We start from the raw sequence: 17,478 nt of genomic DNA on the forward strand, positions 1-17,478 counted from the left end.
TCTCTCTTCTGTCTCCTTCCATTGGCACCACTCCCCTGGCTATGTCTCACAGACACAGCAACTGATGCTCCCAGTGAGTCTTAAGAGTTTTGTCGAGGTTCCTCATCCACTGGCTGGTGGGGCCACAATTAGGCTTCAAGAACCCAATTCTTCTCCTATGTTGTTCCAGGAACCAGACGCCCTGGTGATCCTGGGTTCCTTATCCAGGCACGTCCCCGATTCCACATCAAGGACCCCAAGGAACTGAAGTAGTCATCAGAAGGTCCTTTGATGTGCACACCATCTGAGCAAAGGTAATTAGATAGTCTCCTGGGATATGTCATCCCTGCCCCAGCAGTGAGTAGTGAACTTTCCTTGCCCTGCTGCAAACTCCTCCTCTCCGGACAGACCAGAATACTTAGTACCAAGAAGCCCTGACACTTTCTTGCCATACAGACTTCTCCCATGTATAGCCACTGAAAAACAGTGTCTGATCATTGCCTCTTTGTTGCTTCAGAAAATTGGATTCCCAGATCACTACGTTACTGCTTTCTTGGGTTACTGCTACTCACTGGCTACCTGCACAGAATTTGTGTATTTCCCAGATCTCCTCAGGACTGTCAGTCTGTCAGCTTCTGCTGCTAGCTAATCTCTTCCAGAGCGTTGATTCATCTAGGTTCATGCTCTGTGGGAGGAATTTTCCCTGGCCTTATCCCAAGTCCTGGAAAAAGGTGGGCAGGAACCTCGGCTGTTATATAATTGACCACACTAACAGTTAGGATGCTTACAGAGGCCAGTAACAGAAGACACAATTTAAAGAAGTCCAGACATGAACCAAGTCCAGGGCTCAGTGACCTCATTCATTGACATCATCATGGGTCTGGGGCTTCCTATCTTTCCACGTCACCATTCTTAGTATGTCAAGGAACTTCCTCGTGTGGCCTCAAGATAGTTTTGGCAGTTCCTGGCATCATAGGTAAATGCAATGCAAGGATTTTTACTTTAATTTTTCTCTTTTTATTAGCAAGAGAAACCTTTTCTAGAAGCGCCCCACCTCCACCCCAGTTGACTTCCCCTCGGGTCCTGTTGGTCAGGAGTTGGTCCCATACATATACCCAAACAGGGAATGAGACCTCCATAATTGGCCGACAGTCATGCTTCGCCCTTTGGGATCACCTTTTTCTAAGCACATAGGAAAGGGAACATAGAAAGTTATTTTTAAAATAAGTAAAAAATCAGGGCTCTGACAGCAAGAAAGAAGTGAGAGGGAGGATGGCTTTTGGGTTGGTGGATGCTCACTAATGCTCTAAGCCTAGTATTTCCAGCTCTGCTCTTGGGTACAAGGTAGGGCAGTACTTTCCCATCTCCTACCTCCTTGAAGGTGGGTAAGAAGACATGGACTTGTGTCAGCCAATGAAATGTGAGCAGGGGTGACATCTGTCACATCCAGGTGGAAGCCTAAGAGCAAGTGAGATTCAACATGCTTCCTTTTCCCAGCTTTGGCAACTATGGAAACATAGAGATGGAGTGTCCATTAGCCTGGGTCTTTAAATAATGATGATGTAGGTCAGAGTCCCTTCCCAGGCCCAGCATATCTACAGTAGACATTTAACCTTTATTGTTTTAGGACACAGAGATTGAAGAGCTGCTTATTTCTGTAGCATTACCTAGCCTTTCCCAACTCCAGTAGAAACTAACCGTATCTTTCACAAGTATAATAAAAACACCCGTATAATATTCATAATAGATCCTATTTACCAAGTTTCTACTATGTAGCAGGCACTGTGCTGGGTCTTACAAGTAAATGATAAGGCTGTATTTTATACATGAGAAAATGGAGGTTCAGGTCTTGTTTGGGCTCATGGAATAAGTGGCTGGTAGAAGCCCAAGTTGAGTCCAGGTCTTTCTGACCCCAAAGAGCTTGCACTGTACACATATGTCCTTATTCCTGAGTAGTACTGCCACATAAATTTATATCTCAGTTGAGCCTCACAACTTTCCTGCCACAGACCCTGTTGTCATTCTACACTTCACAGGTCTGGGAAGACACCAGAGCCTCTCCCTTTCCACTCTTCCTCCCTATCCTTCTGACTCCATGAAGAATCAAGGTATTACAAGTTAGAGGAGGCACATGGATTTTGGAACCAAGTGTCTAGAGGTTAAATCTGGGCTCTGCAGTTGTACTTGGGGGAGCATGGGGCAAGTACCTTAATTTTGCTAAGCCTCAATCCCTTCCTTTGTAAAAATGAGGCCAGCCATGGCTCCCTCAGAAGGTTTCCAGGAGGATCATATATGTAAAGCCCTTGTATGGAGCAGATAAGCAAGAATTAGTCATTTTTCACTGTAGACTTGTTCATTTAAGAAGAAAGAATCAGGAATCCCCCACCCCATGCCCCAAGCCAGTGTGCATGCATGCACACACAAACCACCCTCGCTGAAATGCAAACATTTCCCACTAAGATTCAACAAGGTCTCACAGGGCCTGCTTCTTGGTCATATAAGGGCTGGCAGGTCCTCTCTACAGGCTGGAGAAAAGTTTTGTTTCCCCAGCTGCACTCAGAGGGGAATGCTCTGCAGGCAGGGCATTGGGAACCTGTTTGACTTGGCTCGGAGGCCTGTCAGCACATTCAGGAAGTGAAGTCAGAGAGAGGCAGGATTTCAAACAGAGCCATCTGCACACAAATGCCCAGGCAATGACATGCCTTATCTAGGCAGGGTGCCTATCAGCCTGGGTCGCCCTGGGTGCTGTCCAAGAAACCTCTGAGGATGGCTCTGGGCCAGAAAAGGAAGAAGCAATCTCTGGCACCCAGAGAAGGGCCATAACTCCCAGAGCAAAGCAGCCGGAAGGGCTACGCAGGGTTCATCTCAGTCAGCCCCCTGGCTTCGGCAGCGAGATGACTAAGTCCAGACTCCCAGAGCTTGCTGGGTCAAGGGGCTAATGTTTATCTCCCTGGAGACTTGAACTCAAGTTTTGGGAAGGGAATGAAGGAGAGGGGGAGGAGAGAAAAACGAATAGGTTAGGAGTGCTGGGGAGGGGAGAGAGAGAAATGGATGGCATCTTGACAACATGTGGACCCCTGAGAAGGAACACATTGCCATTCTCCTGCCATGTCCGGGAACAGTACAGTGACTGAGACCTTCATGAACCCTAATACCAATTAGAATATTAAAGATTAAAGAAGCTAATATAGGTACAAGGGCTTAGCTTAGTGCTGGCAAATCGGAAACGTATCAGTTAGAATTCTATGGTTGCAAGTGACAGAAAATTCAATTTAAATAAAAAGCAATTTTATTGGAATAAATCATTGAAAAGCCATCAGTAGAAGTAGCCTAGACCTGGCTCTATGCAGGGCTCAAATGGAATCATCAGGCTTTGATTTCTCTCCATCACTCAGCTTGCTATGGGAAGTGTTAGTTTCATGCTCAGGCTCCATATGATAGTATCCTGCAGACCCCACTCTCTGTTCATAAGAATAAGTAAGATGAAGACAGCAGCTCCTCCCCTCCTCCCAGGATGGTGTCTTATTGATCTGATTGGGTCTCATATCCATCCCTGAACCAATCACCATGACTGAGGGATGGCATGTGGCACACCGATTGGCTTAGTGTAGGTCAACCTTCAATATTAGGGTTTGGGAGTCCCATCAAACCACATGGCCAGAGAAGAGAGAGGGGGAAGAGAAGATCATCAAAGCAATGTCAGGACCTACAAAGGAGTAGATGCTGTTCCATCTATTTTGTGATTATTGTTACTATTATCAAATTTTACAGGCCAGGGTAAAGAGGCATCTAGGCTCCTTCAAAAGCTGGGTCAAGATTCATGATCCATTCTTCAATCTCTTATAACAAGTTGGGGGCTCCAGGTATAAATGATCAAAACATATTTCTCTGGATGGAAAATGTTCAAGAGGATTGTATTAAACAATATAACATGTAAAAATACTCTGTAAAAAAATAGTTACTTACTAATATTAGTTGCTTTTGTGGTGTTTATTGTAAAAGATTTATTCATCCAGGCCAATTGAAATAGAGTCAAATATACTCCAGGCAAGACTGAAATGTCAGGAAGCCCACTAATCTATTCTGGTCTGTATTTTTCTCTACTCTCCTGCTCGCCGAACTGTATCAGTATCAATATCTACACTAGTATTTCCACAATTCAACTGTTGAAGTAGTAAAATTCAGAAAAAAATGAAGTAGACTGTCATCATGATTGAATTCTAAGAAGGAGAATCCAGTACAATAAAATATTCTTTTTTTCTCCTCACAACACATCAAAGATCTTTTTTACAAAAAAAAGATTTTATTTATTTATTCAACAGAGAGAGAGACAGCCAGAGAGGGAACACTAGCAGGGGCAGTGGGAGAGGGAGAAGGAGGCTTCCCACTGAGCAAGGAGCCTGATGCAGGGCTCAATCCCAGGACCCTGGGATCATGACCTGAGCTGAAGGCAGACGCTTAATGACTGAGCCACCCAGGTGCCCCAACATCAAAGATCTTTACATGAAAAATATCTGAAAATTTCTAGAACTGGTTATTAGCATAAGAAATGAATGATAAATCCAGTGTTGCAAGTACGACATACCAAGAAAGGTTGATGAGTCTACTGTGTGGTTTAAGACATTTCTAGGAGGTAATATGGTGACCAATTCTTGGCATTAATAGTCAAAATCTTTCCACCTTAGGATACTAACATGGAATTGAATGATCATTACTCTCTCAGAAGGTAGTGTTACCATGTTTACTCACCCAATGTTTATCATATGCCTCCTCTCTGCCAGGCACCCACTAAGCACTGGAAGTGAGAAGCTACCTAAGACATCAATCCTACTACCAAAAGCTGATGATGGTGGGGCGTCTGGGTGGCTTAGGTGGTTAAGCAGCTGGCTCTTGATTTCAGCTCAGGTCATGATCTCAGGGTTCTGGGACTAAGCCGCATGTCAGGCTCTGTGCTCAGTGAGGCGTCTGCTTCAGGATTCTCTCTCTCTCCTTCTGCCCCTCCCCCTGCTCATGCTTGCTCGCTCTCTCTCTCTCTCTTAAATAAATAAATAAATCTTAAAAAAAAAAAAGCTGATGGCATCCAATATATTAATTGCTGTAACAGAGGTAAATAACAATGTACCTTGGAAACAATATCCCACCTAAGGGAGTGAGCAATGGCTTCACTGAGAAGCTGACTTGGAATTGTATCTTAAAAGAGATGAGGGGAAGTTTGACAGAAAAATGGGGTGATAGTGTTCCAGGGAGAGGGGACATCAAGGAGTAAGGTAGGACTCAGGGCCCTTCAGTCAATCATCAACTATTCATGGACAAAAACGGATGGAGTTTCTGCCTACTTACTGTCAGGTAAGGAAAAGAGACATTTAACAGGTTATTGAAAAGATGATCACAATTACTTATCAAACCCAGCACTTTGCAAAGGGCTGCAAAGATTTGCAAGTAGTATTACTGCAGATACTGTAAAGGGTGCACTCCCAGAGCCTTCAGTGGAAGGGTGGGGAGGAGCTTGACTCAGTCTGGTCATTAGGGAAGGCCTCTCCAAGGAAGTGACCTTTAAACGGAGACCTGAAGGAATTAGTCAGGCATATGGGAGTGGGTGGAGAGAGCATTCCTGTCTTGGGCAAAAGCATGCATTAGAAGTAGCCAGAAGACCGGTGTGGTTAGAATGTAAGGTTCCCTCCAGGGGAATCAAGGGAGGGGATGGGAAGAGGAGGAGGCCACAGGGCAGGTGGATCCAGATGGTGTGCAGTTTAATGCGGCATGTCCAAATATAGTACCTCGACCCTCAAGTCTCAAACAACCTGAGAGGTTAGATGACAGTGAGCAAAGAGAACCCAGGCATTTTCTAAAAGTCACACATCTCATGCATAGGGCAGAAGCTCTGATTCCTGGCTCCAAGAGACTTATCCTGACATTAGCTGTTTGTGAAGCTCTTGAGATGTGCCCAGACCCCGGGGGGGAAATGCCTTCTGTGTTACCTGTTTGAACCTCACAACAGGCCTATCAGCAAGCTATCACAGGCTTGCTCCCCCGCCAGGAACCTGGACCCAGACTGGTCCCAGAAAATGGCTGCGTCCTCATGACTGTACGAGTCAGGAGCAGGGTTTGGCTCTAAAGTCAAGCTCTTGATCATTCCATCAAGTTGCCTCTGAAGAAATCCAAATCTTTAGAAATCTTGAGAATTTCAACGGCTCTCCCCAAGGGTTACTTCAGCAGACAGTAGGTTTACAAGAAACGCTAATTCCTTTTCCTTAACGTGAAAGGTGAATGGGGGGAGCTCCAGGGACCTTTTAATTTTCTCTCCCATCCATATGTGCGCTTTATGTCCCTGCTATTTTGAATTCCATTTCAAATGAAAAAATAACCAAAAACCACTCTCAGCCAAGCCATTTGGATTTAAAACAGACTGGCAGAAACCTAGAAAGAGTCAAGATTCTCCTTTAATATATCAAATAGAGAAGCTAGAGCCAATCTAAGAGGTTTTGCTCCATTTTGTAGAGAACAGGCTGTATTTTGAAAATGAATGAGTAAGGCTCACTGTTGCAACTTGTTTCAGGGTCTGGAGGCAAAGCCTGGTTTTGATCTGACAGGCCTGGGTCTCCAACTGTGGGTTATTCCTTTGCAAAGACTCAGAGAGGCAGCTCACTCGCGCCAGGCACAGACCTGGAACAGTGTTCCTTTGAAGACTTCCTCCGTGGGTCTTAAGTGGGATTTGGTGCCCATTGTGGAATCACGGTAATGAGCTCAAAACTAATGTTTTTCATTACGCCAGCAAATCAGTCAGCCCCTCTGTTTGCTCAGGTGTGTGGCTGTGTGCCCCATGCCCTGATCTCTATATAAGAACAAAATAAATATTTTTAAAAGGAAGAAAGAATTGAAGATGAAGGAATGTCACAACTGGTGGGGTAGGAAAAGTGAGAGAAAGGAGACTCTTGTCTCTTTAAAGTATGATAGATTTGCTATCTATTTTCTTTACTAATTGGTCACCCTCTAGTCTTTGAAGACCAAAAAAAAAAAAAAAAAAAAAAACACACACACACAAAAACATCAGCTAATGGTGTGGCGAGATTCATCCAATTAATTGGGGCTCGGTCAGAGGCTGGAGCAGTGCCGGTAGATGGCGCCAAAGGGCAGACCCGGCGCTCCCGGCTTCTCAGGGTGTAAAGGATTCGAAAAAGCCCAGCCAATAAATTCGGCTGGGAGGAAAGCATGGGCGTCGTCCTCCTTCAGAGGGGACCAAGTATAAACACATTTTTTACAGAATAGGGAAGCATATGCGCTGGAAATGTTCTTGCTCTACCAGCCGGAGGCCGGGAAGTGAGCGCTAGATACTGTTTACAGTACAGGGCAGCTCTTATTTCAGAATGAAGAATAAGGCTCAGCAGGTAGGGAAGCCTTGAGAAGAACCAAATTTCCCAGAAGCCCACGCTGAGATGGAACTGTGGAGGGCTGGGCTCAGGAAACTCACTGGATAAGACGATGGAGCCTTATGTTGTCGGAATAAACCCACCGGCCTTCGCAGAGGGACCAGCTGGGTACACTGGAGGAAATAGGAAGTGCCAGAGTTGGCCAGAACCGGGTTAAGATCCTACATGTGTGACCTTGACCGATTCTCTTTCCTTCTGAGCAACAGTTGACTCATCCCTGGAATAGATGCAATAGTTGTAAATGAGAGACAAAATTTGATTTATAGAAAATGCTTAGCACAGCACTCAACATTCAGCAATCTCTGAAAAACTCTTCCAGCTGGGGCACTAAAATCCCTTCCTATGGGAATGGGGACAATCAGAAAAGACAACCTTCTCATTTGTGTCACCACTGTGTCTGATACACAGTCTGATTCTCTCTGGGCTTATCACACTATTTTGCATTTTATTTACTTATGCAGGTCCTGAGATTGGGCGCTCCTTTAAATAAGGGCTGTGTGGTAAAATCCTCCTTGTATTCCCAGAATCTATCAGGGCCCCCGAAACATAACATCTGTTGAATACATGAGCTTTTCTTGTGAGCAAGTTGTTCCAACCTACCAAGCTAAATGATTCAGATACAGAATTATGGCCACATCTCACTTTCTTTTTGTTCATTGTGCTCAGGAAAGAAAACAGAAAATACTACAAACCCGGTGCTGAAAATCAACTTTGAATCTTTTGTTTTAGCCAAAGACCAAATAGGAGCCAGACGCTAGGCAGCCATTTTCAGTATTGGCCAACTCACCCAGCCAAGATTCTAAATAAATTCCAACACAGAATTGCAATATTAGACATAATTCTATGATCTTAGTGTCATCGGTTAAGATTTGGGCATGTGGTATTCTAGTCTACGCAGGCCAGAGAGAGAGATGCTGCAGGAAAGAAGAATGACCTGGATGGAAGCAAATAATGGGAGGCCAACAGAATCAGGAATGCCAATAAGGCCAATAACTAAGGAGGGAATTGGAGACTACAGAGCTTGGCTATTGTGGTCAGATAGACTCGGTTACTAAGTAGCCCCTTTGATTGAGGCAAGTTACTTAATTGCTGAAAGACTCAATCTCTTTGTTTATAAAATAAGGCATATTAGTCAGAATAGGCTAACCTATGCTATGGTCATGTATCAACTCTGAACTCTCAGTGGCCTAGCAAAACAGAAGTGAATTTCTCACCCACCCAAAGGCAGGTTAGCGGGAGCCCTTCTCCACCGCGGGACTCAGGGATCCCATTTCCTTCTATCTTATGACACTACCCTCTCATCATGCAGCTTCCAGTGTTACTACAGCAGGGAAGAGAGAGCTGGAGAAGGCACACCGGCTCTGAAGTGCCTTAGTAAAGAAGTGACATATGTAATTTCTGCTCAGAGCCCATGGTGCAAAATAAAACACAGTCCCAGCCTAACTGCAAGGGAGACTGAGAAATGTGGAGGGGCATAGAGATATTTGGGGAGCACTATAGATTTGTCTGCCCCACTATATTTTAATATTTAATTAAAATATTTAATCAATCAGGATTACGCTCTGCTGCATGAAATAAAACAGCCAAATAACAGTGGCTTTAAAAAGTTAGAGGTTTATCTCCTCTATTATAAAAGAAGCCTGAAGAGGTGGGGCAGCTCCACAGTCATCAGGAGCATAGGCACCTTCTACCTTCATCCGAAAGTCACTTCATAGTTACAAGGGGCCCTCTAGGTGCCATGGCCACATTTCAGCCAAGACTAAAGAGAAAAAGATCAGGGCAATAAAAGGCACCCTACCCACTTTAAAGAGCTTTCTCAGAAGCTCACCTTGCAACTTCCGTGTATATTTCACTGGTCACTCCTAGCTACAAGGCAGTGTGTGATGTGTAGTCTTTAACCTTTGTGAATGGGAGAGTGAACGTTGGGAAGGCTACTAACCATCCATGCCAAAATAATAACACTCAGTTCATGGGGTTATGGTGAGCCCTTTACAAAAGTAAAAAAGCTTTGCCCAGGAGCTGACCATTATACATGTCCAATAAATGTTAGATATTGTCATTACTGTTTTTATTACCACATCATCATTTTGGAAGCCTGAGCTTGGTGGCAATACCTTAGGGACCTGTCAAGAAAGTGGAGCGAGTCTTTGGTTTTAGTGAGGAAGATTTGGAAGAGCAAGGCAGGGTACAAGAACCCCAGACCCTGGGTTAGGGATTAGGACAAGGGAAAGCATTAGCACTCAAGGGGAGGACCAAGGCAGAATGTCATTCTGATGGGCTGGGCCAAATCATCCGGGAGCTGGAGGTGCAGGAGGGAAGAAGCTGAATGTGGTAGCACTAGGTTTTTCTGAGGCTGACTCTGGCTAAGAGATGTAATTAGCAGAGAGAAGAACCCAAGAGAACATGGTGGAAAACCAGAAAGCATCACAGTGACTGCCTTGGTTGGCACCTTTAGAATCCAACCTTTCTGTACCCTCAACTCCACGTATGTACTCCCTTGCTTACTGACCTCTTTCCACCTCTGTGAGGTCACCTCACCCCTTCACGTGGTTTCTGCCACCACAGATCTCAGCCCTTCTTAATGCTACTGTTTTTTCATCCTTTCCTTTAGCATATATTTATTGAGTACTTGCCATGACCAGACATAGCTTTTAGTACTAGGGATAGAGGGGGGAATAAGACAGGCAACACTCCTTGTTTTGTGAAATCTACATAACATGTTCTCTTTTTCCTTCCTTGGATTGGTGCATTCTAGGTAATTCCTCAGCCTGGCCCCTGGGACTTCCTCTCTGGTATGCTACATATCACTTACCACCTTGTTGGTCTCAGTCTTAACAGTCCTGTTAGTCACTAAAACCCAGATATAAGACGGATAACTTAAATCCTCATCCCACCTTCATATCCCACTTCGATGTTGGCTCCAAGGTAGGGCAGGGCTAAGTCTGTGGCGGGAGGCATTAGTGGCTTCATCGGGAGATGCTGGGGAGGAAAGAGCTAGAGTTAACAATAGTCCGGACCAGCCTATACAATTCCAAATCTTCAGGTAGAACAATGAATAACTACTTGTGTCAATTAAGGTTCTTGGGTTGCAAGCAACAGAAACAGACTCCAAGTAACTTAAGTAAAAGAAGTTTACTGGAGGGATATGGGGCATGATGAACAAGATTTAAAGGAATAGCTGAAGAATCGGACGTCAGAAGGAATAGAGTCTGGGGCAGCTCATGGACTTTGTTTGAAATCCATGCCTCTGTTGGAAAGAATTATCCCTAATCATACTTCTTGCGCCTTTTCTCTCTCTATTCAAAAGACAAGTTCCTGAGAGAGAGGGAGGCTATTGTTCTGACTTGAGTTACATTTCCCCCCCTTCCCACCCAAAGCCCAATTAATAGTTTCTACCAAATCTACAAGTAATAGGACCTGGTAATTCCCCAAAGCAAAATTAGGGTGTGACTACCAGAATGGGGAATGAATGCTGGGTAGGCAAATACACAGATGTCTCCCCACTCTGGGTAATGTTCCTATTCCCAAGGCTATGGCTTTAGGAACATTTCATGAAGATACATAAGAATGTGTCCTCCTGGAAACATTTTCAGTTGCAGGGAGCAAGACCGTGGCCTAATTATAATAAACTTGATGCTCATGTTGGGAATTTGGAGGGACATTGATAGAAATAACAATTACAAGTGATTTAACAATCCAAAAAATAAAAAATTTTATTTTTGTATTACTTCTTTTTTTTTTTTTTAAGTCTGGTCTACATTTTTGTAATTGTAATTCTATTGATTTTTAAAATTAGTCATGTGTTCACATGGTTCATGCACCTTCCTCCATCCTGCCGCCTGGAACATGGATGTCTCCATCTTGAACCTTGGAGGCTGCCCTTTTGGATCATGAAGACTAAAACACCAGAACGGCAGGACAGTGTGCTAAAAGAAACCTAGATTCTGGTGACTTTATGGAACAGAGACATGATGTTAGCCCTGCTTTGTATCGCTCTATATTTTTCTGTAATAGAGAAATAAGCATCTACCTGTGAAAGCCACCCCTGTCTGAGGTTTTTCTGTTACAGTCAAGCCTAATTCCAATTGCTTCTCCAAGGTTACGCTACCAATAAGTGACAGAGATCTGATTCTAACTCAGTTCCAGAGCCTGGATGAGATGAGGCGGGAAGCCCCCGAGGTACAAAATTTAAGGAGGCACTCACGCTCAGGGTCATGCAGGTGCTGACCGTGCCCTTATAGGACTCTACAAGTAGATGCCTCCTAAAATTTTGTGCCCTGGGTGCTTGTCTCGCCTTAGCCTGCTCAGCCTCATCAGCTCCCAGAGCCCAGGCTCTGTCAATACACCATGACTGTGAGAAAGCAACTGGGCTTCGTCTGAGATTTGAGAAATGCCTGCTTTGATATTAACTCTGAGATGCAAGATTTTAAAACTTTCTGACATCTCCATTCCACAGCACCCCTGCTATTTCAAGAGCTCGCTTTTCTCATTAGCTGGCACAGGAGTGAAAAGCCCGTCTGAAATACTTCGCCCTCCCATCCGCTTTCCAAGCAGGCAGCCTTGTTTATATATCGCTTCTCCTGGATGAATCATCTGTAGCAAGAGTACAGCTTCCACTTGTCCATGAGAAACTGTTCAAAACAATCCTTTCTATTCTGCATAAAACCTCAGGAGTAACAATAGATATTTAAAATGAGACGGCTACTTGTCAGCCTCTCAAAGTCAGGGAACAAATACAAGTAACTATGTGCCATCGAAAATCATTTTGAAAGAGAAAACAAAACCTCCCTGTGATTGCTTATTTTTTTGAGCTCCCACCCTCCACCTTCTTTATATTCTGCTTCCTGCAGAAGCCTTTCCAGTTCCTTTTTGCTTCTGGTTTCAAGGTGTTATTTTCACATGGCGCTTCCTGAAATCCATAAAGAGTCATCATTGGGGGGGAAAGAGAGGGCTGGGTTAGGGGGCAGAGTTCAGTTGCCATTGGCATCTTAGGGATCAGAATCCCTAAATCAAGTTTAGAGGGAAATGTAGAGTCATTTCTCAAGAGTGGGTTTATTTGATACGCTGAATTTATGTAGTGCTACACAAAGACCTTCCAAAGAAATACATGTTCTGTAGATCTCTGACAAACTCTCAGGAACAGAGAAAACGTAGGTAAAGGAACAGGGGCTGGAGAAGCTAATAGAAGTGGAGAATGGGGTCTGGATCACGACTTGTGAAGAGACACTGTCCCGGAGCCTTCACATTAATTCTCACGCCGCGCCCCCTGCCCCGGCCCCCTCTTCAAAGAGACTGCTTTTATCTCCATCTTATAGGTGAAAAAAACAAGTTCAGAGAGATTAAGTAACTTGCCCAAGATCACACAGCAAAGAAATAGCAAGTGGGGACCCAAATCCAGGTTGACCCGACTCAATACCTATGCTCTTGCAAAAGCTCAATCTGTTTCCTGTTAGAGGGAAGATTCAGCAAGATGTGAGAAGTCAGGAAACTGAGGATCTAGTTCCAGCATGGGCACATGGGACAAGACTTCCATTTCCCCTGGGACTCCATGCTCTTACCTATGGAACAAGAAAGTAGAACTAGGTGGTTCTTCAATTGCTTCTGCTCTCTGACAATCTGCGTTTCCATATCTACTCCCATCAAAGGCATCCAACAAAAGCATAGAAATAACAGGAAGGGTGAGCCACAGGCAGGATCCCTCCCTGTGGGTCAGGAGTCCAGGAAAGGCCAGAGACAGCCACTGCAGGATAAATAAACTGAACTTGGTGTTCTTTGCACTCTCCCATTTTTTCATCAACATTTCCAGCCCCTGCCTCCACCATTCAGGTACTCTGCTCCTGGCTTTATCACCTCCAGCCAGCCAGCCTCAACTTGTAGCACCCCATCCAGGCTTGCCTGGATTCCTGCAGTGCCGAGTTAAAAGTCCTAATTGTTTTTTATCCAGCCAACTGGATGGTTCCTTTTTGCAAATTATAAGAAGGTGCTTCTCAGACTTGGGTAGGCATAGCCCTGACTCAGGATGAATGGCTTGGCAAGCAGAGCATGGACTGACTTTCAGCTCCTGCCTTCCCTACTCAGCCAGATGCCCTGTGCAGTGCACAACTCAAACAACTGTATGTGGCAGTCCTGGGATGAAGCCAACTATTGATTCATTTCAGTGAATGGTACTCCATTCATCCAATTACAATTGCAAAGAGGAATCTAGGCAATATCTTGACCCTTTTCTCACCTTATCTCTCATGTTCTACCCACCACACTATTGATGTAGCTCCTATTTACCTCTCAGAGGTTCCAGTGCTCTCCATCGCCACCACCACCCTGATCAAAAGAACATCTTTCTTCTGAACTTCAGCATTAGCATTCTAACTGGCTTCCTTCCATCTATTATTCTGTCCTGCCTTGGGTTTATTCCTGTTGTCGCAGCCAGAAGGTAGATGAACTCAATGAGTTTAACACAGAGCTAGCAAATTGGAGGATCTTTTCACAATATAAATATGGCCATCCCTCTTTCATTGCTTGAACTTCTCGGTGGCTTCTGATGACTTTTACACTAAGGACAAAACTATTGACTCAGTCCGCCCCCTACACTTCCAGAATCACTTCACATTGTCTTCTTTTCAGCTCTCCTCTCCCTGACTCCTTGGGAAAGTCGCCCATGAGCACAGCCTTCTCTCTACCTCGAGCACTGGTATTCCTTCTTTACCTGTTAACTCCACTCACATTTTGAGCATGTCAAGGGTCAAGCATTACACCTCAAGCATCCCCCTAACTGGCCAGCTCCCCTTAAGATAAGTCCCTCAGAGACAAAGCCTTCTTCCCTTTGTGGCACTCATCAATTACATTTCCACATTTCCACATGTATCCTCTGACACTATCTCTCTCTCCAACTGGCCTACAGTAAGCTACATCCCACGGTGCCTCGGCTCATCGCTGTGTAATGTCGGGCACACAGTATCTCCTTGATAAATGTATGTTGAATGAATGCAGGTCTGTCTGGCTTGGAGACACCAGCATTTAGCAATGACCACTTTGAATCATCCCCCAAGTGATCTACTAGTTTAGCGGCCCCAAACTGGGGGGTGTAAAAGGAAGAAGAAGAAGAGCAAATCATAGAAGATGACAACTGGCAAACCATTCTTTCATAACTAACCAACTCTGAATACATCTTCTATGAGGCATTGTGGTTAACTGGTTCCTGGTAAACATTTGTTGAATCAGTGAATAAAATCCAATCATTGAATGCCAAGATTAGATGCCACATCTGCTAGAAAGACTCAGAAGTAATCTCTCTGTCCCATACATGTTCAAAGCATTTCATCATTCCCTCTCTGCTGATAGTTTTTATCTTGTGTTACAGTTATTTGGGTATATGTCTCATCTCAAAGAGTACATTGGAATTTCCCAATTGATTCCTGATCTGATCTTCCATCCCCCAACACCTAGCACAATGTCTATCTATAATAGTGCTCACATAAGGTTCAGCAAAAGAATGAAGGCATGAATGGGTGATAAATCATGCCTGTTTAGCTCTCTCTCTCAGGGGTACAAACTGTTAGTTTGAGTGTATTTCTGACTTTCCTGATCCTACATTCTCTTCAAAAGGGCTGGAGAAAAGGATTACTTGGGATACTTTCAACCACTTTAAATTAATTAATCATCTATCATTTAGTAAGTCTCCATTATGGGAAGCCAGGTTGTTGTCTCCCCCCTCCTGTCAAGCATTTTCAGTCTGGATGATCTCGACAGCTTTCTAATTCAAATCAGAGAACTTCCAGTATCACATATGTGCCCCAAGCATGCCAGAGGTTCAAAATCCAGCTTTGGAGATCTTAGTACCAACCTTATGATCATTTAGGTATATGGCCTCAAGCTATTTAATAACTGCCAACACTTTCAATGAGTCTCTTGTTTGTACTAATCAAATACATGCATTAAAACATAGAAAATCTAACCCGCTTATTAGGACTCTGAATGAAAGACAGTTTAGATAATGTGTCAGGATGGTGGGAGTCTCAACTCTTCTCTGACCATGAGCTACCACTAGGATTCATAGATGCGTACTGAAATATGCCTAAGAGTTGCCAAGTTTTAGAGCAGAGGGAGACCTCAGAGGTTATTTGACCTAAATGCCCATTTTACAGATGGTGAAACTTAAGTCCCAGGAGAGGAAGGGACTGGCCAAGTGGGTCATGGAGTTGAGATGCATGCTCAGCTTCAGAGGTCTTCAGTATCAAAATACACATTGTATCTCCTGGGATGTAACAGGCTTTTTAAATACTTTATCACTGCTTATCTCTAATTACATCTTAGGGAATGTGCCTTGTCCACATTTCATAGGTGAGGAAACTGAGCTCAGAGAGTTGAAATAATTTGTTTCAATGTCTCCCATCTACCAAATCTTTCAGATAACAAAGTTGGGGTTGAAACCCATATCTGCTGAATCTGAAGATAGAGCTTCTCCCAGTGGTAAAGGTCACTGGAGTTTTGTGAAGAGCACATTGCTACTGAGTGATGGGTTTGAGACCAAAAGAATGCAAATTCCAGACTAGAGAATTCCAGAGCAGAGATGTCAAATGCTTCTGTACCCCCACGCCTCCTACAAAACCACCACTAGCATCCTGAATAGTCAGACCAATACCTTCTCAAACTTTACTGTTCATACAAATCACCTGGAGATTGATTAAAAGTGCAGATTCTGGTTGAATAAATCCTGAGTGGAGCCTGAAATTCACAGATTCTGAGATTTTCAGGTAATACAAATGCTACTAGTTCTGGACCACAGTTTGCGTAGCAAGGTTGCTGAAGATATAACTCAGTCTTCAGCAGCTCCATCCCCAGACTGTCAAACAGCAAAATTCATAAGGATGAGGGAGAGCAGCTGTGGTTGAGTAGTTGGAGGAAGCACAATGTTGTGTAGACTGAACATCTTACTATGTGCTGGCATAACACTAAGGACTTTATTGTACAATCACATTAATCCCCTCTATAACCCTCCTAGTAGCCATTCGTATCCACAGTCTACAGATGAGGAAACATACTCAGAGTTCAGGCAACTTCTCCAAATTCACATGGTTCTGTCTGATTTCAAAACTCATGCTCTTAACCACAGTGCCAACTTCCTCCACAACGAGTGTCTCCTTTACATTCAGCAATTCTGAGTGGAACTTTCAAGGGGAAAGGAGTCTTTGAGCAGATACTGATTCGCTGATAGGGACATCCCAAACTTAACACCAGAATGCTAGCGAATATCTTAGACCAGATGTTGATCAACTTGCTAGAGGAATGTGCAAAGGATTCATTCACATTGCATTAAATAGCTTGAGTGAAAAATTAGAAATAACTTGCATGCTCCAAGATAGAGGAATGGTTAAATAAAACATAGTATATTAAGCAATGGGCATACTAATTAAGCAATGGTTATACTGATTTCAGTAGTATATCTGCTAGAAGAGCATGATCTGACTCATGTTAGGAAAGACATGAGTTGGGATGCCTGGGTGGCTTGGTCAGATAAGCAGCTGCCTTCGGCTCAGGTCATGATCCCAGAGTCCTGGGATCTAGCCCACTTGGGGGTCCTGCTCAGTGGGGAGTCTGCTTTTACCTCTCCCTCTGCCCCTCCCCCTCCTCTCTCTCTCTCTCAAGATAAATAAATAAAATCTTAAAAGAAAAGAAAAGAAAAGACATGAGTGTGTGTGTGTGTATTCACACATAGGAAAAGATTGGAATGAGGTGTTCCAAGAAATTTATATCAGTAACCTTTGGGTGCTATTATTATCCATTTTTTCTTTTCTTTTCTTTTCCTTTTATACTTATCTGTACTTCTCATTTTTCTATAACAAGGGTGAATCATTTGTGCAATTTTTTAAAGAAAAAATAAATATGCAAGAGAAGCCAGGGGAAAGCTTTTCCAAAAGGGGCAATGGAGATAGACAGACATGCATTACCAGATATTAAAATACATTATAAAGCTGTAAATATTATAACAATTTAGGGTTGGGAAATACTAGACTGACAAATCAGTGGAAGAGAATAAAGTAAAATATAAGATTTGGATACATAAATAATTTACTTT

At 43.7% G+C, this 17,478-nt stretch overlaps 1 long non-coding RNA gene across 1 annotated transcript; it reads left to right on the plus strand.

Moving 5' to 3' along the window:
- LOC116646887 lies at positions 1-11,447 on the plus strand. Its single transcript, XR_004302236.1, has 3 exons — positions 1-293; positions 10,162-10,198; positions 11,203-11,447. It is a non-coding gene; the product is annotated as an uncharacterized LOC116646887 (long non-coding RNA).
- The last annotated feature ends 6,031 nt before the right edge of the window (positions 11,448-17,478 follow it).

The sequence above is a fragment of the Phoca vitulina genome, unplaced genomic scaffold (assembly GCF_004348235.1).
Source record: "Phoca vitulina isolate PV1807 unplaced genomic scaffold, GSC_HSeal_1.0 scaffold2, whole genome shotgun sequence".
NCBI classification, from domain to species: Eukaryota; Metazoa; Chordata; class Mammalia; order Carnivora; family Phocidae; genus Phoca; species Phoca vitulina.